Source organism: Panthera tigris, chromosome A2 (genome assembly GCF_018350195.1).
Source record: "Panthera tigris isolate Pti1 chromosome A2, P.tigris_Pti1_mat1.1, whole genome shotgun sequence".
In the NCBI taxonomy this organism is placed as follows: Eukaryota; Metazoa; Chordata; class Mammalia; order Carnivora; family Felidae; genus Panthera; species Panthera tigris.
This window is the reverse complement of record NC_056661.1, coordinates 108,034,801-108,056,516: the sequence shown is the minus strand read 5'-3', so window position 1 is coordinate 108,056,516 and position 21,716 is coordinate 108,034,801. Positions and strand designations below refer to the sequence as shown.

The following is a 21,716-nucleotide window of genomic DNA, read 5'->3' as shown; positions in this document are numbered from 1 at the left end:
ACACAGAATCTGAAGCAGGCTCCAGGCTCCAAGCTGTCGGCACAGAGCCTGACGCGGGGCTCAAACTTAGGAACTGTGAGATGGTGACCTGGGCCGAAGTGAGACGCTTAACCAACTGAGCCACCCAGGCACCCCTAAACAATAAATTAAGTATGCCCCAAATTTGGAATTCAAAATTTGAAATTCAAATTGAAATAGGCTTTTGTATTTAACTGAGTTCACAACTCAGCCATTTGTATAGTTTGAAATGGCTTGTTTCTTTTATGTTGTGCTAAAAATGTTGGTGATAAGGTTTTTAATTACTTGAAAGCAGTGCCTGGCATTCATATTATAAGAGGGCATGGTATTTAATCAGGGAAAAATTCTTACTGTCCCTGTATTCAAAACAGAAAGTTAGTTAAGCTGAAGGCAAAATGAATTAGGATTATAGATTCTGAGTGCAGAGAAATGCTATTTAAATCAGACTACTTAGAGAATCTGTTAGGGAAGATGGATTTGCCCTTTGTGCATAGATTGCTTTCTCTGAAATGGCAGAATGCTTTGTAGTTTGTTACAGGTACCCCACAGGAATCAAGAAAGTGAAATAATCCATGGGGTTTTTAATGGTGTAGAATAAAAGTGATTTGGTATTGACTATGTAAGGAATGACAGACATTGAAAGTTATATAGTTGATGAATAACAGTTATTGTTTGTGAGATTTTTAAGGTACCTTGTTAGCCTGAACGTAACAATATTTATTTTGAAACAATGGATTTTAATTAAATATAAGAACCATCGTTTAGCCAGTTCCTTGGTCTCCTTTGAGATGGTTTTCTCTGCTTCTAAAATATGTAAGCATTACTTCCAGTTGGTCATCAAGTATGAGGCAAAGCTGAATTTACTTAGGATCATGGAAGTGCAATATGTTAGTGTTATAAGGGCTGTTCAAGTCAGAACAGCCAAGGACTAAAGATACACACTTGTGGGAAAGCGCATAACTGGCAGAATAAGAATAAAAACTTGGGTCTGTATCTTTGTTCAAGAATATTTCCTCTTCACTAGAGTGTCTTTGGTTGTACTCCAGATTATTGTGGTAGGAATGATCAGTTCTTTCTCTTGGGCCATGCAAAGGAGTCATGGATACACAGTAGTAACGCTATACTATCCAGATATAAAATATAGTTCTTTGAAAAAAAATCTCAAAAGCTGAGAACTGGTAGAGCACACACACTCTCTGGGACTCTGTTTTTCCTATGATTTGGGCTAAGCACAAAGAGTCTGTATGCATTGTAGTTGACATGCCAGTGGACAGTATGGTCTGAATGAAATATATCCTGCCTAGTGAAATTTGAATTTCGGATAAACGCTAATTTTTCGTATGTCAAAATATTGCATGAAGCATACTTAACACTAAAATTCTTTGTTATCCCGCCTGAAATTCAAATGTAACTAGGCATCTTGTGTTGTTATTTACTAAACCTGGTAACCCTTGTAGAGTTGATACTCACAATAAAATGCTTCATTTCCTCCCAACTGGCATGCTCTACACATTAGTGGAATGCAGTTGCATATCTATGTGACTCTGTACCTGGGAAGGCTTCCTGGTCGGAAAAGTGGCCTTGTTGAAAAGGAGCCACCTTTCCGGCCTACTACTTTGTATCTGACCATTATTATTTTGAGCAAATTTGGACCTGTCAACCGAGCTATCTACTTAGCTATCAGGAGTGGGGAAAAGATGACCTTGCAAAGCCTTCAAGATATGTCTCTTATCTTTTTAGGAAGCAAAGATAGCTTAAGTAGATGTTGCTTTTGTTTTCCTAAAAATAGAATAGTAAAGATGTTTCAAATATGTGAGGACATTTAAAATACAGTGTTTAATTTTGTCCTTAAAGACACAGGTGCCAGTTGGCTGTTAGCTCAACACATGTCCAGTGCATAATTCTACCTTAAAGAGCATTTACCAAAGGACCCTGGAATGTTCATCAGATACCCCATTAAAAAGGGCTATGGTTAAAAAATTGGGGAGACATCAGTGAATAGAGTTAAACAGATGTCTTCTCTGAAGGGCTTTTCACAAATGCTTAATATACTAATGAACATTTTATATCTCCAAATTGGGGACAAACTGCATGCTGTTTTCCATTTTCTATTATACCTGATTAAGCATAGACAACTCATGAGGCTATTCTCTAAATGAAACTTCGGGGAATAGCGCTCATAAATAGTCCACGTGTAAAGAAAGCAGTACCTCTGGACAGTCTTTTTACTTTTTTTTTTTTTTTTAATCTTTGACTTTTTAATTCAGTACTAATTTTTCCACTTAGTTAAATCAGTATCTTTAATTTTGAGTGCCTACTTGACAAGTATTATATCAACACTAAGAATACCAAGTTTCGTAAGGTGGAACTTCTGTCATTGTTTAGTGCGAAGAGTGTTGGTTTGTACTTTCCGTGGTGCCGGGAGACATAGCTTTTTGTAGTGTTCATATGTTGAACTTTGTTCCCTAAATAAATCTATCTCTATGATAAGCATTAGGGTGTTTTCATAGATTGTTATTATGTGTCCTTTTCAGTCTCTGATCTGTGAAACCTAGATCAGTGAAATATAGAAAGATTTTTGACCATTTTTCATAAGACATAGCATTAAGAGTTTGTTTGGGTAGGCTTTCAGTTTACTGGTAACTCCTCCTTGGAAGATAAAATGGATTGGCTTCAGTATCTGTGCTTGTACCTGTGGTCTTTCTAGCTTTAAGAAGACCTGCATTGTTATGTATATAGTACCTCTGGTTATGTGCATGGTCTGGACTGCTTGGCTGCTCCTTCACAGTGTTGACATACATGATAATTACAATTAAATAGAATTATGCAAGCTTTTTTTTTTTCTTTTTAAACATATGATGCTGTAAAGCCTCTATTTGTGTTTGTATAGAGTTCCCCATAAATATGTAGGGCTTTCTGTGGTGAATTTAAACTTGTTAATTGTATTTCAATCGTTTATCTTTTTGGATCTGTAATATAACCTATGATCAATTAGCCATAGTTTCTTCATAATTAGACATTTGCAGTCTCTGTACATCTTTAGGGAAGAAACTGATTTGGAAAAGGTTAAGGATTGATTCCTTCTTGAGTATAAATGTTCTACAATGTTATCCATGATCAGTTACTGATAATTCCTTGATAATTCACTTACTCACAAGTGCCATCTAATTATATAATGTTTCAACTCAACTCAATTTATCCATATTTTTTTATTGATATAAGAAATTTTAAATGCTTTGCTTAGCTCTAGATATACTTCATAAGTTTGCATTTTTTTCTGATCATAGAGATAACATTTGGTAAATTACTGAATATGTTCCTTAGCTATATCAATGTAGTAAAGAGTAAATTAACTTTTTCCAAAATTGACTTTAAAATATTCTGCTAGCTTCAAAAAATTAGTCCTTTAAAATAAATACCTTATGATTTCATTCATATGTGGAATTTAAGAAATAAAATAGGTGAACATAGGGGAAGGGAAGGAAAAATAAGATAAACAGAGAGAGAGGCAAACCATAAGAGACTTTTTTTTTTATTTAAAGTTTTTTTCAAGTTTTTTTTTTTAATGTTTATTTTTGATAGGGAGAGCTTGAGACTGAGTCTGAGTGGGGGAGAGGCAGAGAAAGAGGGAGACAAAGAATCTGAAGCAGGCTCCAGGCTTGGAGCTGTTAGCACAGAGCCCAACGCTGGGTTTGAACTCAGGAACCACGAGTTTGTGACCTGAGCCAAAGTTGGACACTTAACTGACTGAGCCACCCAGGTGCCCCAAGAGACTCTTAAATACAGAAAACAAACTAAGGGTTTCTGGAGAGGAGGTTGGTGGGGGAATGAGCTAAATGGGTGATGGTCATTAAAGAGGGTACCTCTTAGGATGAACACTGAGTGTTGTATGTAAGTGATGAAGCCCTAAATTCTACTCCTGAAACCATTTTTACACCATATGTTAACTAACTTGCATCTAATTAAAATTTTAAAAAAAGGAAAAAAGAAAATAGATTCTTTGTGGGTACCTTCAACTTAGACTTATGGATCAAGTGGCTGGCTTGACCATTTATGTATTAAGTTTTCTGACTTTATCATCGAGTGCTCAGTTCCTCAAGTTGTAAATAAATAAGGAAAGATTTGAAATTTATGTTTTAGGCTAGAAACGTAGCATAAAGTTAGCCCTTAAAATTTGTTGGATGAATTTAAATCAAGTCCTATTCCTCTTTCTAAAATAACCTTACAAGCATAACTGTGAATAATTAAAATCAGGTTTTATAGCTTAATCTACATAAAGGATCTTAATCCCCCTTTTAAGTATTCTTTTAAATTTATATGTAAAATATTACTCTTCATCTTATTATTCTAAGTTTATGATGCAAGTTGTCATGAGGTCCATGATATAAATTATGTATTTTGGGAACCTGTGCTAATTATTTCAAATCTGTATGTGATGATAAAATAGTGAAGTTATAGACACTTAGTATTTCTGGCATGAACTGTTCAAGACCATAGTTCAGAGCTTTCAGTGTTTGTTGAAGTCTAAAAAATTTTTTTTCATGTCACAACTCTGATTTTCAAGGCAAACATTTGCAAGTATATTTTTAAAAAATGTTTCCTGTAATTAACTGGTGATAATATGTAAACTGTTTTCCTGAGTTCTGTGAGCCAATTCTAGCAAATTATCAAACACAAGGGTTGGGGGGGAGTTTGTTATGGGAACCCCTGATCTATATATAGCCTGTTGGTAAGGAGTACAGATGACCCTGACTTAGATTGCCATCTGAACCAGAAGGTAGTCTTGTGGGACTGAACCATTAACCTTTATGGTCTGTGCTCATTCTGGGTAGTTAGTGTCAGAATTGTTTAGTGTGGGAAAAATAAAATAATGACCATTTGGTATCAGAAGTGTTGAGAATAGAAAGACAGTTATCCATTTGTTGAATATAAAACTTGATATATGTTTTATGTACCCAGTACCACTAGAAATGTTCCAAACTGTGGGCATTCTTTCGGTAATGAAAATGCTGTGACTTAGAGCCTCCAGCAAGTTGACAGTAGAGTTGTAGCATGAAAAAGAAACTTTGTTGTTACTGTAATACAACTTAAGCCATACTCATCATTTCACAGATGGGGCTTCTAGGTTCAAAAGATATGATTCCAATGATAAGTATCTTTTTTGATGTCATTGTATAGACAGTGCACCATTGAATAATGTACCCACTGCTTTTTGCATTCAGCTTTATCCCTCTTCTTCACAAAGATAGCATGAAAAATCTTAGTAGGTATTTTTCTCAAGTCCAGACCTAACATTTGTACACTTTTCTCTTGTTTGAGTGTTCTACTGGTATTCTGGGAGGAAGAAATAAGTTTAAGTTGTTTTGATGAAGTTACATTAGGCCCGGCTGATGAATGATTTTCTGTGCCAGTGGCTTCTAAATACTGGTTCTTATAAAAGTCCTTAGCTGGCAGTATTATATTCACCTGACAAATTTAATAAATATATATTTCTAGCCTGTACCTTAGGGAATCTATTTCAATCGATCAGGCATATACCTGGGGCTCTATGTATTTCACAAGCTCAAGCCCTGATGAAAAGTGTAATGTGAACCAGATTTGGATGATTGACTTAGGTGAGTGGTTCTTCAGTATATTGACATACTGGAATGAACTGTTGACCCTCTTTAGGTTATTTATGACTGTCACCTCTGTGGAGGCTCTGGGATACCAGATGACATGATGGAATGTTGAGATGAACTTGAGTAAGGGAATGAAGAATGACCATTTGAAAAAGTTTCTCCGCTAACTCTGAGATCATCTCTTCTTGTTCATTAAGAGCAAACATTCTAAACACTCATAAACTATCTGGTTAAGGTTCTTAGTTGTAAACAAAATGTATCAGTGGTTGTGTAAAAGAAAGTTTTATTTTAGTACATTTTGTATCTTAAAGAATTTCTGAAGAGTCGTGAAGCCAAGATTGGATACCACCTAGTCAAGAACAGTGCAGGGGGCAGAAATGCTCAGCTCCTCTGTGACTGTGCCAGTAAAAGTGCCTTCCATCACTGACTCTGGGTACATGTGATGCTAGGAAACTACAGGTAGAAACTGTACCATAGATCATACAGAAAATTCAAAGTCTTTGCCTTAGACCTACTTTCCCTGTTTCTGGAACCAAGCCAACCTGCTCACTGCTACCTTCTAAGTCTCCTGTATGTGCATAGCAGAATCCATAGAATTTTGATAAAACAGAATCTGAAGAAATGTAGTTTTTTTTTCCTCTGTAGTCTCTCTAGCATATTAACGAAAACTGGGGTATGGTTGGAGAAGGTATTGGTTGAACCACTTGGCATTGTTAGCCCCATCAACCTAGGTGAAAGAATTTTGTCCTAGGTTGAAATCACAGTACCTTTAACATGTTATATTGACTGTCAAGGGCTTGTCATTTACCTGAATCCAGGCCTCCATGTGGTATTTTAATGTCACAATTTACACATTTTTTTAAATAAAATTTTACACCTGAATTTTTATGACAATAGAATTTGTAAACTCTGTAAAATTTACAAAGTCCTGTACCAGTTTTTTAATTTAATCTATACATTTTACATGCTCAAGGATTTAGAAATAGAAGCACACAGGCTTATGGCTAAAGATTTTTCCAAAACTATTATTTAACTGATTATTTCTTGGTCTGAATTAGCATCATCCCATCTAATTGAAACAACTAGCTATATGAGCTTGAACAAGTGATTTAATTTGTGTAGGTCTTTTCATTTGTAAAATGCAGAATCAGAAATTTTTGAAGCCTCCACTGGATGAGAAGATGGAGACACAGGAGGTGGGCACATGACAGTATGACATGACCCCAATGTCACATGACCCCATCAACCGTTATTCACTCTGACAGGGAAATTCTGAACCTGAGCCTAGATATTCTTCCCTCTTCTTATGTGACCATAAACTTTACCCATAATATTATTTCATTTATTTTGTTGAGAAATTATTTGTTGTAGTTGATATATTTCATTATAATTGAGAGAGGGAACTGTTTTTTTGTGGGTTTTTTCTGTTTTTTTTTTTTTTTTTCTTTTTTTTTTTTTTCTGGAGGTTGAAATTCTAAGATCCCAGTGCTTGCTTGGTCAAGTTCTGGTGAAGACCCTGTTCCCTGTTGCAGGCTACCATTTTCTCTTAGCGTCCTCACGTGTCAGGGAGAGGGGGAGGCCTCTCTGGGGTCTGTTTTAATGATAGCACTAATCTATTCATGAGGATTTCACTCTCATGACTTAATCACCAACCAAAGCCTTCACTTTTTAATACTAACACATTCTGGGGGTTAGAATTTCAACAGGAATTTTGACAGGAGACACAAACACCCAGTCTGTGACAGGAAACCAATTAGCATCCATCAGTGAAATGTTAAAATAGTAAACAAGTTAGCATGGCAGGGACTGTGTACCATTTTAGTCTATGCATTTTCCTCTGTCTCCTTTCTTCTCAGAGCTGTCATTCCACTGGGTTTTATGAAGTGGGAAATAGGTCTTTGGAAACAAAGTTTGGCTTTTTGAGTATTTTTCACAAGGTGAGGCCATTGGGAAGGACTGCACCAGTTGGCAGAAACAGAAAATCCAAGTCTTGGAGAGGTCAGAAGGTAACGTGATGAGCTTAGTTACTTTCTCACTGCTCATCAGTGTCACTCTTTCTTCAACTACAGCTCTGGAAAGCATATAAAAAGTGAAGAAATTTACCAAAGCAGGTTTCTAATTCTGTGGTTTTTTAAACAAAATTATTTGTAAAAGATTAGAGATTTTTCTATAAACCTCCACAATAGGATATGGAATGGTGAAATGAAGTGTTTTAGCAACAACATCAACTTAAATAAAGCTGTGTAAATTGATTTTCCGTCACAAAGTGTAAGCCAGATCTCTCTACTCGATGAGTTAAATACTATTGTCCTTTTCTACTGCCTGGGTTTTCAAAGTCTTGTATGTACGGTAAAGGACATTCAGTAATCATTCTTGTTGGTGGATCTCTTTGTCATTTACTCCGGGTAAGTTCATAATAAAACACTGAGAACTGTATGAACAGGTCAAACTGCTGTAGCATACTTTTGTGCCAAAAGACCTGAATTTGTAAGCTAGAGTTGATACCAGTCTTTCCCTCTTAACTGCATCCCGTTTGCTCTCTGTCCTCTAACATGAGTCATCCTTTAAGTATGATCATTTAGAGAATAGGTATATGCTATCAAATAGCAGAACAGTGATTTTTAATGATAATCTTGGAGGAGGTTAGACTTAAAACTCCACTTCCCGCAGCAAGCAATTACTTGTAGTTTAACTGGGAATTATTTACTTAGCACACAATTCTTCCCATGGCACTGAATCATGTGGCATGCACACCAAACATGCTGTACCAAATCTGTTTACAGAAACCCATAATACCCTGTTCAGAGTAATCAGACTGTTTTGATGTGGGAATGTTTATGAGACTAAATATTTTTCACTTCCAATATTGTTTTGGCTTTTAATGTTTAAACTTAGTCATTCTTTGGGAAAATAGGAAGATCATAAAATATAATGTGTCTTCCAAATTGTGTGAGATTAAAAAACAAAACACTTTTTAGGGAGTTTGGATAGCTTACTTAGCCTCATTAGAGTGGCAATAAGCTATTATACTTAGATATACATAAATGAAATGGTGTATTAGGTACAAACTTCTGCTACAGATCTCCACTTAATTTTTTGGAATAAATGAAGCAACATTATGAATGAAAATGGCCTTGGAAAACTAATGCACTTATTTTTTCGAATAATGTATTAGTTAGCTATTACTGCATAACAAATTATTCTCAAATTTAGTGGCTTAAAAAAATGTTTATAATCTCACAGTCTCTGTGGGTTCAGCTGTCTGGGCCTTTCTCAAGACTCAAGTCATCTCAAGGCTCCACTGGTAGTAATCTGCTTCCTAGCTCACTTATCTGGCTTTTGGAAGGATTTGGTTCTTCTGGGCCCTTTTGCACTGAGGCCTCAGATCTTTACAAGCTTGTGGTTGGGGCCTGTTCATAGAGTATCTCACGGGGTTAGACCATGCAAGAGAGAGGACCAAGAAAAAAGTCCGTCTTCTAGAACATAATCACCAAGTGACATCCCATCATCTTTCTTGTGTTCTGTCCATTGGAAGTAAATTACTAGGCTCTATGCGCCCTCTGGGGAAATGATTACACAAGGGCATGTATACTTGGAGGTGGTGATGATTAGGAGTCATATCAGACACGGTCTTCCACAATAATACCTGAGTTCAAATATTAAGGTTAAATATTTCTTGATACCTACCCCATGCAGAGTAAGGGGTTGGTAACCTTAAATAGGGCTAGAAATGTTTTAATGAAAAACCTAGGTTGTGTATATATAATAAGTAATATATATGCATGTACATATGATCATACACATTTTTGATATGTGAATAGAATAATAACAGCTGAAGATGTCGTAGCAGAGAGATGAAGAGCAAAGAAATAGCAACTTACCTTGATGTAATCTATATAATTTTTTTTTTTAAGAGCTTGATTTAGGTCAAATTCATATCAAGTCCGTATCAAATATCCATACATCAAAAAGATAAACATATGTTTGTAGATAGGCTATCTTATTTGAGTTCTAGTGAGTGAACCTTGAATTACAAAATAATAGCTATAAAGTGGTGGTATTGTCTTCAATAAGTTGAGACCTATTACATTAAGAGTATATAACCCAGAAATGTTTTGTCGTAGAGGCTTGGAGAAGAGTTTCCAGAAAAGATAGGTGTCGTAGGAAGTCTAAATGACTAGGAATAAAAGGAATCCAATGAATCTGACATTGTATTGGTAATTTTCAGGGAAGACAGCTTTGTAGACTTACAGAAAATATTGAGAAACTTTATTGGGAGTCATGATTTTCTATAAACCTTCCCCGCAGCAAAACTGCTATAATACTAATATCAAAGCAAAGTCAAAAATAGGATTTAATTTTAGTTGCCATGAGTCTGATACTTTGACTCATGAAATAGGAAAAAAAAAAAAAAAAAGACATGGCAAATAGGGTGAAAGAGTAAACTAAATAATTAGTTCCTGGAAAATTGAGAGTTTTCAAATGTATATGGCATTATGTCAGCCCTTTGAAATAAAGTGTGTTGTATATATACTCTGAGTTTAATGTGGATTTTCCTTAAATAACATTGGAAGGAGATACCTTTCTCTGTTTATTTTCATTCTATGGAAGACTAATTATCCAAACTTCAGAAGCAGCTGTACAAAGAACTCTAAAATTGCAACATTTAACTGAATCAAGTGGAGAACTTCATGTGCATGCTAGAGGACTTGAAGACATCAAGTAGAGTGGGAAATGAAATTAAGAGAAATGTGAAGTCAAGATAATTATTTTAAGATTTGACATTCTAAGCCAATGACAGCATCTCTGAATACTTGGAAATATTTGGGTCCCATTGACTATTAGATATTTCATGTCCTTGAGATTAAGAGTAATATTTGTAAGACCAGAGACTATGTGAGGACTCTTTTCCAGAAATGAGATATCTAACCAGTATGAATTCCTTACTTTCTACCCCAGTCACTATTTAGGAAGAAGGGTAGTTTGTAAAATTAGAATATGTCTTTATTGTCTCTGACAATTCTATTAGCATTTCTGATTATGATCGTAATGGAAATACAGAGGTACCTTCTCCACTGAGAATCAGGGAGATATGAGTAATGTTTGGCAAATAGATTTGTGTATAGAAAATGGTAGGTTTATTAGTTTTCCTTCTATCTCATTACTCACCTTTGACAACTGCTAAGGAAATGTATTTTAATTAACCTTCAACTTCCTCTAACTGAATGCATAATGGCATTTATATACTAACGCTATTAGGAAATGAGTTGGTAGCAAACATATCTACAGTTAACTTGTAGAATCCGAAATTTGATGGAAAGAAAAACATATTTTACAAACACTATGCATGATGAGTATTATGCTTCTGTCATTATTTATATGTTATGTTTGTCATCACAATATCGTGCTGAAAACCTGTATTAGGAAAATAAGTAAGGAAATAGTGTTCAAAGAATACCACAGATAATTTACCACCTTTTCAACTAAAATTACATAGTTTAATTGCATTTTTACCGTATTATCTTTTTAAAAATGATTCTCATTGTGTATTTATGGCCTTTAAAAGGTCTAAATCAAAATACATTTTTTAACTAGGCCACGGATCTGCTACATGAACAATTTTTTTTTTTTTACAAAGATCATTCAGGAGAAAAGGAAGTTAATTATTAGTAGGACACGTTTTACTTTTGTTTACCACAAAAACATTTTCCGTTAAAATTATTCAGAGAAAATGCAGGGTTTTTTTTGTTTTTGTTTTTGTTTTTACATACGTTGCAAGCTGAAATTGGAGCAATGTGAAGTGTATTACAATAAGGACCATGAAACAAATCTGTGCCACCTACTGGTGTGCTCTTCTTATATCGGGCTTGCAAGTGGGAGCCGACTTTGTGCTCTCTTCTTACTATAAAGATAGGAAACAAAACAAAACAAAAAAACATTTTGATGCTCGAGTGAAGATCTGTGTTTGTGAAAAGATATATACTATTAAATAACAAGCTACATATAATAGGAATGTATGCATATATCCCTCTGAATTAGTGTTTTTTTTTTTTTATTTTTTGAGTGAATACTACTTGTGCAATTGCGGGGTTGTGGGATATTTCTATTTTTAACCTTTTGGTGAACCTCCATACTGCTTTCCACAGTGGCTGCACCAGTTTGCATTCCCACCAGCGGTGCAAGAGTGTTCCTTTTTCTCTACATCCTTGACGACATGTCATTTCTTGTGTTTTTGATTTTAGCCTGACAGGTGTCTCATGTAATTTTTAAGTAGTATCAACCATAACCATCAACTGTTATAAGTTTATATATTTTTTTAGTGTAGTAAATTCCATGGAAAAGATTGTCTTTATCCCAGTATTTTTGCCACAACTTTTGGTTCTTGCTTTCAGTAAGCTTGTTTATTTTCTGATTGAATTACTGTGGCCCAAGTGGATGTTCATTCTCTTAACAGGCTTAGTTAATATGCCCATCTCTGAAGCCAGGTCAGCTTATCCAAACAACATGGATGACTGTAAGGACTGGATACATTCACAAAAGAAAATTCTGGAGCCATTGTCAACAGCATGGGGAATAGTTGCTGGACAGACCCAAATTACATAGCTGTTAATGTTATGGACTGAGTGTGTTTCCCCCACATTCCTATGTTGAAATACTACCCCCCATGTGATGGTATTAGGCATTGAGGTCTTTGGGAGACAATTACATTATCAGGGTAGATCCCTCCTAAATTGTGTTAGTGCCCTTCTCCTCTGCCATGTGAGGACACAAGAAGCCAGCAATGTGCAACATAGGACATGGTGCTCAACAGATACTGATCTGCATGCATCTCAGTCTTAGACTTGCCAGCCTCCAGAGCTGTGATAAATAGGTAGTTGTTTAACCCACCCAGCATATGATAATTTATTATAGCAGCCTGAACTAAGCTGTTTTATTATTTGGGGTATTTTGTATCTTAGTAATTCTGTAAGAAAAAGACATTGCTAAAAATAGTTTCACAGTTTGGAAAATAGTGACTCAAATTAATAAAAACAATTAGCCACTAGAATAGTAACACCCATTCATCTTATCTTCATTCCAGCTTGTTCCTGGAAGAAGGTGGGAGGAGGGAGAAGAGTCTCCCTTCTAGAAAAGGGAGAGGGCAAGCAGGTCACACTCTGAGCATGATTCTTAATTTTTGTTACAGTAGAAGGAAATGGGTTGGAAATTACTCTTCTATTTATCTATCAATCTTGCCATACTTGCCTTTTTTTCCAGAAAAAAATAGTTTTCATAGATTTGTACTGTTTATTGTAATACTTAATTTTGACTGCCTTTCTCCTAGTGATTTCTTTCCAGCTGGGGTTTGTAGTAAAAATGTATTGACCTTGTCCTTCCACCACTCAAGTACTGTACATCACCCATCATACTTTTTCTTCAGAGCAATGTAACACAATCTGGTGCACAGTGTTCTTTACTTACATATATTTATTATCCTTCTCCCTTACCTGAAATGGGAACCCTTAGAAGGCAGGGTATGTGTGTGTATTTTTTTTCTGGCTTACTGATTTATTTCTACCATCCGGAATGGAGCCTCTTACAAAGTAGGCCCTCAATGCCCATATGCTGATTTACTAACATGTAGTGTGCAAAATTGTACATATACTTGTAAGTCTTATCAGAACATAACAAATTTGAGTAGTATCCTTAGCTTTCTTGTTTACTAGATTTCTCTGGTTTTTGTTCATGTCACACTGTGTTCCTGGAAGTATACAAAATATTAACAGAAAGGTGGTTAAACCGTATATTTATGCTATCAGTCAAATTTATAGAAAGGTGAAAGTGAATAAATGCTGAAATGTAGGTCACTATCATTCATAAATGAGTGCCAGTTGGCTTATCCCAGAAACTTAGAAATAGTTTATTAATAAGCCCACTGCAACAATTTGCCATTTATTCACACTAAAGAAGAAAAATATCTCAAGGTGGAGCAAAAGGCTGATAAAATTCATCACCCAGTACAGTCATGATTAGCTGTTAACTAACTAGAAATAGAAATAGTTTCTTGATAAAGTGATTTCCTAAAAAAATAAACATCCAACTGGCGGCGTGTTAGGTCTGCTGCCTCTTAATAAAGAAAAGGAAACAATGGCCATAATCACCATTCTGGTCAACTTTGCTCTGGATGTTCTGGAGCAGTAAGGCAAAAGAGAGAAAAAAGGTCAACGGATTGGAAAGTGAGAAAGAAATGTATTAATATTTGTAAATAACATGATTATCTTGGTAGAAATGTCAAGAATCTGTACATTTTCAAATTTGAGAACTCAAGAATATATGCTGTATAATCAACATACCAGTACATTTTTACTTCAACACAAAAGCAACAAATTGTTACTAATTTTAAATGCTGTCTTTTATAAAATAGAATTATGCCAAGTGGAGGGTATGTGTGTTCTCTTGATCTTTCTTACAGGATCTGTAATTACTATTTTATTTACAGTGAGTGAATTTGATTTTTTAGTGTATTTATATTTCCATTCAAATGACTGTCATTCTTAGCTCAAAAATAACCAGAGAAAGATAATTAGAAAAATATAAAAGCAGTAATTAAAAACAGAACATAACTTTTTGATCAGGAAGTGTTCAGTATTACCCTTTCCTGGTAAACTGTTAAGCAAGAACAATTTTTGATATCTAGGTAGTAGATGTTTCTGTTTCAGGTTTCTGCATGCTTTCTTAACACATTACCATGTGAACATTCATTGTCAGGTAGCTGTTTTGTCCCTTAAGGGAATTGGTCATGTGCCAATTTATTAATCTTTGACAGTATTAGGAATTTGAATGTACACACTACTTACATTTTGGAAAAAGCCTTGTGATACCATTTTTTTCAAAAATTTTTGTAAGAAAAATTTTAATTGACTTATAAAACATCGTAGTATACCATAAGGTAAATCACTGGATTAATTAGTTTTTAGAAATCAAGTTAGGTAGTAGCTTCACTTTTTTAGTTGAAACTTTATACCTTGAATCATTCTAGCACTTCATAGGCTTTTTCAATTTGTAGGAATGTGAATGCCATACAGAAAATATTTAAGGTAGGTCTTGTTTATAGTATTTCCAGATGCTCATTGTAATGTTGCTAATATTGAGATTAAATATGACTCTTGGTGTAAAAAATGTTTTTAAATAATGCGTAGATTTGAGGTTTGTAGATGAACATTACCAATTTCTACTATGAGACAGTACTTTTCAACATCTATGAGATTGAACAATTTATAGTCACACTGAGGCATGAATTTAAGTTACTGCAAATCACTGTAATGATGAAGAATGTGTTCTTAGTATTTAAGCATAACCATGATGCATCTTGCACAAGAACTCATGTGAAGTAATAGAAATTCATTTATGTATAGAAAAAATATTCATGTCCATCAAATAAAATCAATTTATTTTGGACATTTACACATCTTAAGGTGATGGTTTTGGAATAAATTACAGTTATAATAGAATGTCTGATTGATTTGGGTCCATGAAAATAACAAAATCTGGAAACTAGAAACACCATTCATTAATGAATCTGTTGTAATTAATTCTCTAGTCAGTACAATAATACAAGTGAAAGATCTTTACTGAAACTTTTAAAAAAAATTATGCTTTGAACATACACTCAGAAAACATATAAGTTCTACATGGAATTATGATTAAGGAGAACTTTATTTTGATGGTAATAGGAAAATAATTTTAGTTTGTGTTTAAAGAATTTTTCTTTTCCTTTTCTGGGCTCATTCTACAGAATTAGGATCCTACTAAATGGCCTGTGTGTGTTAATAGAATTGTTAGATTTATGGCCATCAATTAAATGTGTTAGTTTTTTGATTAGTTCTAATCTATTTTATTAGGAAATTTTGTCTTGGGATGCTGAATTTTAAAAATTAGGGTCTTTGGACATAATCTTTACACATACCAAAGTCATTACTGTCAAAGACAAGCAAAGCCAGATGTTAGTGAAAGTCATGAAGCCAGATTTATTCAGTAACTCATGATAGCAGGGGAAACAGCTGAGCTCCATTCTGATTTGTGAAGAGGTGACAATGAAAGAGTAGGGAGGAGCAGAGTGAGTTTCAAGTAAAAAGTTACAAAGGGATGTCAACATAAACGTGATAAGGCCAGATGTGTCTGCTAGCTGGCTCTTGCTGAAGTTGGGATGCTGTTCTCTCACAGAGTCAGGGAGACCAAGGTTCTATCCTTCCTGATGATTACATAAAGGAAGGAACTTGAGAAATACACTCTTGACTTGTAGGAGATAAACATACATCCCAAATATACAGAGAAAGGATTTATTTTTGTAAGCCCTTTTTAGTAAATGTTCTTAAGGAAACTCAAGGGGCCTATCCTCTTGTATTGGTTAAAACAAACAGTAAATTGGACTGGCCATGTTGTTTTCTTAAGCATTTTAATAGGGGACTGGTGTCATTCTAGGGACCTGGTCTTATTGTTGCTAGAAGGCATGCCAGGGTTTTGTCATCTCAGTACAGAGTTGTGGGCAGAGTCTTTATGTGCAGTTCTTGTTACTTTATATTACATAAAATTGAAGTGAAAAAATATTTCAAATTTTCCAATAGAAAATAGAGAATTTTCAAATTTTCCAATGGAAAATAGAATTAATTTAATTTAGCTCTCAAGTTACTTTATAACCTAAAGGAATGAAGGAAATAAGTTTTCCTGAATTGAAACTTCATTTTTTTTCAAATGAGGCAATGCTAAGGGTTACAGATGTATCCCCCCCCCTTTTTTTGAGAGAAAGTGAATTCACATGTTTTTAAACTTAAACCATGTACAATTTTACCAGGCACACAGCGGAAAGTAGACCCCAGTCTCCTCCCCTAACAGGAGCATCTGTCCTTCACAGGTGTGTGATTAGATTTCATAACTAGGTTTTCCTTTCTGTGCCTTCAAGCCTGCTTCGTATTCACAATGGTATATTCATGATGTAGGTGTGTCACATTTATCATGTTTGCCTTACTCTGTTCCACCTGGGTTTGGGTAGGTGTTTGTCTTTTTATTAAAGGGTTTTCCCAGCTATGTTGTCAGACCGCTAGACTGGCTTTTGTATTGCAATGAAACATGATTGCCAGCATTTGAGTAATCAACAGGGTTGGCCTACTTTGCATACTAAAATAATTTATATCATTAGGTCATAGGGAGACATTATTATGGAAACAGCAAAATTGTGAGAGTAATTTAGTGTTTGCTGTCTTTGCTGTTCAAGGAAAATGTACCCTAGAGTGATAGCTAATTTTATGTGACCAGTCGGATGTAAAGGGAACAGACCTCATCCTGATCAGTGAAGGTGGCTCTTGACCTTGACTTCTGGAATTCTGGAGTCTCACACCTGAGTGTTTGCAAAGACACTCTACATCTTTGAAGTTTAATGAGCCACATTATTTGGAAAACACCACTGCATTTCTCTTGAATGAACTTGATCATAGTATCTATAGTGTTAGTTCTCTTAACTTAAGATAACTCCATTAATTTTGATTGTTTATTTTATGTTCTACTTGTGCCCGTGTCTAGTTGAGTGACCTGCTAAGTGAAGGGCATTCATAGAGGGTAGGAAGAAGACTAACACTTTGTTTTTAAGTGCAGTTTTATTAAAGCAGAGACAGGACCCGTGGGCTGAAAGAGCCACCAGAAGACTAACATTTTGGAGCACTGGGTGCACTAGGTACTTTGTATATACTTCATTTAAATTTCAGAATAGTCCTATGATGGGTTAATACCTCAACTATATATTGGTGAGGAATCTCTAATCCAGAAACTTTAGTAACTCTTCACACCATAAGCTCGTAAGTAGTTGAATTGGGTTTGGACCTAAAATGTACCACAATGTGTAGCTGCTCAGTGAGGCTTGAGTAGAAGAGCTTCTTTAAAAAATTAAAATGGAAGCCGTGTTATATTATTAACATTTAGCAGACTTCTGATTTATCCTAAAAATAAAACTTAATTTCTCTTTAGATTGTTATATGATCCATTCTTTTCTTCTTGGCTATTGAGCGTGGGATGCTGCTGGGTATGGAGTTTGGCAGGATCTTTCCTTGATGATTGAGTGTGGAACTTAGAGGAACAAAAGGAATCCTGGCCTTGATGGACTTGTAATCCCAGAACCAGTCTTTGTCATCAGTTTTTATAGAGGAGTGAACAGCAAGAAATGGATCTGAAGCAAATTGTCTGTTCCCATGGAGTGGCAAGACTGGGTGTGCAGCGTGGGAGGAGTCTTGGAGAACAGAGCCCAAAGATGGCCCCTGAGAACAAGTCCTTTCAAGGAGAGGAGCTTTTTATGTTGAAGTACCCATAACCAAGCCCCGATATTGAGGAGGAAGATAGTAGAGTTGCCTGACCATCTCAGGTATCCCTGAACTTTGTCAGTCTCTCACTCTTGGCCACAGTGAAGCTGAGGGCTCCACAGGAATTGTTCTGGTTCATTCCAGAGGTGGGAGGCTGAGGCCCTTCTCTGCTCTTGTAGCAAATGCCTATTTCAGTGCATTTGGATCTGACACTTGTTGTGGCATCATCAAGACCCAGATAGATTGTTTCCTGGTCTATACTACCTTGATGTGTGCAGGTGAGGCTGTATTGGGGGGTGACGGGGAAGTTTTGACTTTTCAAAGAACTGGAGTAAATGTTTAAATTGTAAAAAGCAACCCCGTTAAAGAGACAAAACCTCTGTGACATATTTGGTTCCAGGAAGAATAGTTCTTAGGTAGTTGATTAGTTTCACTGCCAGAATTGGCTTGGTGGGATACATTCCAGAGAGTACTAGGGAGCCATAACACTGTTTTTCTAATATTACTCACCTTAATTATCTGCTTATCTTAATTATCTTTGCTTCTAGGGATCATTGTGTAGCTTACTTTGTTTTGGGTTGGGCTCCTAATTGTATATTACAAAGAACATTGTAAACAGTGTTTTTCATGCTTTTTTTTTTTTTTTTTTTTTTTTTGCTTTTATGGTTCTTGGTGGGGTGGGGCAATAATTGGTGGTGGTGTAGGAACCTATCAGAATGACCTGGGGAAATTTCAAACTGCAAAAATCTCTACTCTTTAGGTCAGATGCTATATTCTTTAGTTAAGACTGCCCCCCACCCCTTAAAAAAAAAAAAAAGGAAAACAAAAGGAAAGGAAAACCAAGTGTTTAAACTCACATAATTTTCAAAATTGTACAAGTTTTACAGTGTTAAGATAGATCAGACTACTCTTCAATCTGGTCATGTTTGCCTTTGGTACTCTTTATCTTCACCATTAAGAGAATGTATAAATATACCTTATATTCATAACACTTGAGTAGAAAAACAAAAAAGAAAAAAATCTCATGAAAACAGTTTAGCAAAATAAAACAGGATATAAGAAGTGAATGCAAAATTAGGTTTTTTTTGTTACCTAGAATAGGGGAGAGGAATACTTTCAATAGATCTTTGCTTTTTCTGATAGATTTTTGTTAGGTTTGTGTCAACAGAAATTTCAGCTCCATGATGTACTGCCATGTTAAAAGTCTTGTAATCAAATTGAGAAAAGGGTTAAAAGGCAAAGGGATGTGGACAGACATGGTAAGGGACTTGAGACTGAAAAATAAGTACTACAAAAAATGTGTGTGGATATATAACATGTCCTTGAGGGGAAGAGTAGGAATGGTGTGTAAAGGGAAGCCCTCCAAGGAGCCCTCTGTAAGGTCTTCTACTTCAACAGAGTAGGCACCATATTGTAGAAGGAGCGAAGATAAAAGTGCCCTGGCTTACTCACTTGTAGAAGGCTTCGACAGTGTGTATATCAGGATAGTGGTGGTGTATGTGGGAATAAAGGCCCATGTTCATAGTCCTTTCTGCTTACAACATAGCTTTAAAGGCCTAACTTAGGTTTCCGCAAAGGCCAACAAAAGAATCCTCATGTGATTTCAAGTCCTCTTTGTTCCCTTCTGTCATTCTGGCTCTCTTTCTTCTTGCTTGTGAAAATTTTTGTCATAGGTCAACAGGTATTTAATTCTATCATTAAGGCTTAAACTTTCTGCTCCTGGTCAGTTTTTTTGTTTTTTTGTTTTCCATTGAGTGTTTTAGTTTTAATGAAATCAACCAATTAGCCACAACATGTAAAAAGTCAAATTCATTCCTATTTGACTCCTATTGTGAAGACAGTGCAGAGTGAATTGTCCCTGTTCATACATAAGAGGATAAGCATGGAGGACATGTGCCTTGAGATACTTTTGTCCTAGCTCTGCAAAAGCAATGCTACTTTACTGATTTCTGAAGATTTTTTAAAACAAGATTTATATTTAACCCCTTTTACATTTATGGTATTAATGCTAGAGTGTTTATTCAGTTCCTTCCTAAGCTTATATGAGCAGCAATTTAAATATAGTGGAATTCTTATCTTAAAGTTTATATCTTTTAATTAACAGGCAGCTCTGTGGTTGAGAACATTAAGTATATCACAAATTACAAATACAGAGTTGTTTATTGAAGTAAATTTACATTAGAAGTAAAATAACTTATTCTATATTGTGCTATATAAAATACTCTGCAAGTTTTTAGTAAGTATTTCATGAAAAAGTGCCATAGTTAACTAACTTTAGAGGAATATTAAATTTCCTTAACTATAAGATCAAAACAGAAAACTCTATTTTCATATTCTAGCAACAAACAATTAGAAACTAAAGTTAAAAAAGTAATGAAACAGTAGCATGATAAGATATGAAAAATTTAGAAATAGAAAAATGTTGGGGCGGTTGGGTTGCTTGGTTAAGTGTCCAACTCTTCATCTCAGCTCAGATGTTGATCTCAAGGTCATGAGTTCAAGCCCCACGTTGGACTCCACACTGGGCATGGAGCCTACTTAATAAATAAATAAATAGGAAAATGTTGAAGATTTCTATACTTAAAGTTACAAAATATTGAGAGAAATTCATGCCTAAATAAGTGGAGATATATATTATGTTCATGGTTTGTCAAGATAATGATTTGATACCAAATTCAGTGCATTTCCACTCAAAATACCAAGAGTATTGAAAATAACAGCCTGATTCTCAAATTTATACAGAAATGCAAACAGCTTGGAATAGCTGTAATTATTTTTTTTATGAGAACAAAGTGGGATGACTCACTCTAACTGATGTAAAGACTTGTGAGTCTACAGAAGAAGCAAAACTGTGTGGAATTGGTGTAAGAAATAGGAACTGGACAGAACAGTCTAGAAATCTATAGATTGCAATCTATAGATTGCCTCATATTTAATAAATTGTGTTTTTACAAAGGCGTCAAGGTGATTTGATAGGGAAAGGAAAATCTTTTCAGCAACTATTTCTAAAATAGTTGTAAAGAGTTATCAGAGAACATTGAACTTCAACCTCTATCTTTAGCTTGGTACAAAAGGAAAATCAAGATGACCAGAAACCTAAATATAAAGTTTAAAACTGAATCTATAGATATACACACAAAATAATACATAGTTTAACCTCAAAAACAACATGTGGAGCTTATGAAAGAGTACATTTATGGGGATGGTGGATAGACAGTTGTATTTGTCAGAGCTTATTAAACTTTACACTTAACATCTGTGCATTTTGGATTGCCTGAATTATGTCTCAAAAGTAGACTCCTTAAGCAATAATTTATCAAATTGTGCATGTTGTCTTTGCCTCTCTAAGCAGGCATGTTACTGCCATTGTTCCTAAAATTTGAGTTGCATCAATTCTATTATATTAATGAAGGTTTTCCAGAGAAACAGAAAATATATGGGGAGAGAGAGAGATTGTCACTTGATTGCAGGATTTCAGCAAGTCTGAAATCTGTAGGGGAGGCTGGCAACCTGGAAAATTAGGCAAGATTTCTTTGTCTCAGTTTTGAGGCAGAACTTTGATCCTCTGTGAAATCTCAGTCATGGCTCTTAAAGCTTTGGTTGAGTTGAAGAGTCCCACCCTCATTATGGAGGATAATCTGCTTTGCTTAATGTCAACTGATTGTAAATGTTAAGCCTATCTAACAAAATGTCTTCGCAGCTAATCTAGTGTTGGTCCAAACAACTGGGCAGATAAGAGAGTTTTAATTCC

General features: G+C 35.1%; 1 protein-coding gene across 1 annotated transcript in view; it reads left to right on the top strand.

The window, feature by feature from the left end:
* Positions 1-21,716, top strand: part of CRPPA (CDP-L-ribitol pyrophosphorylase A) — a 314,810-nt gene that overhangs the window by 196,174 nt on the left and 96,920 nt on the right. The gene's annotated exons all lie outside the window — the stretch shown is intronic.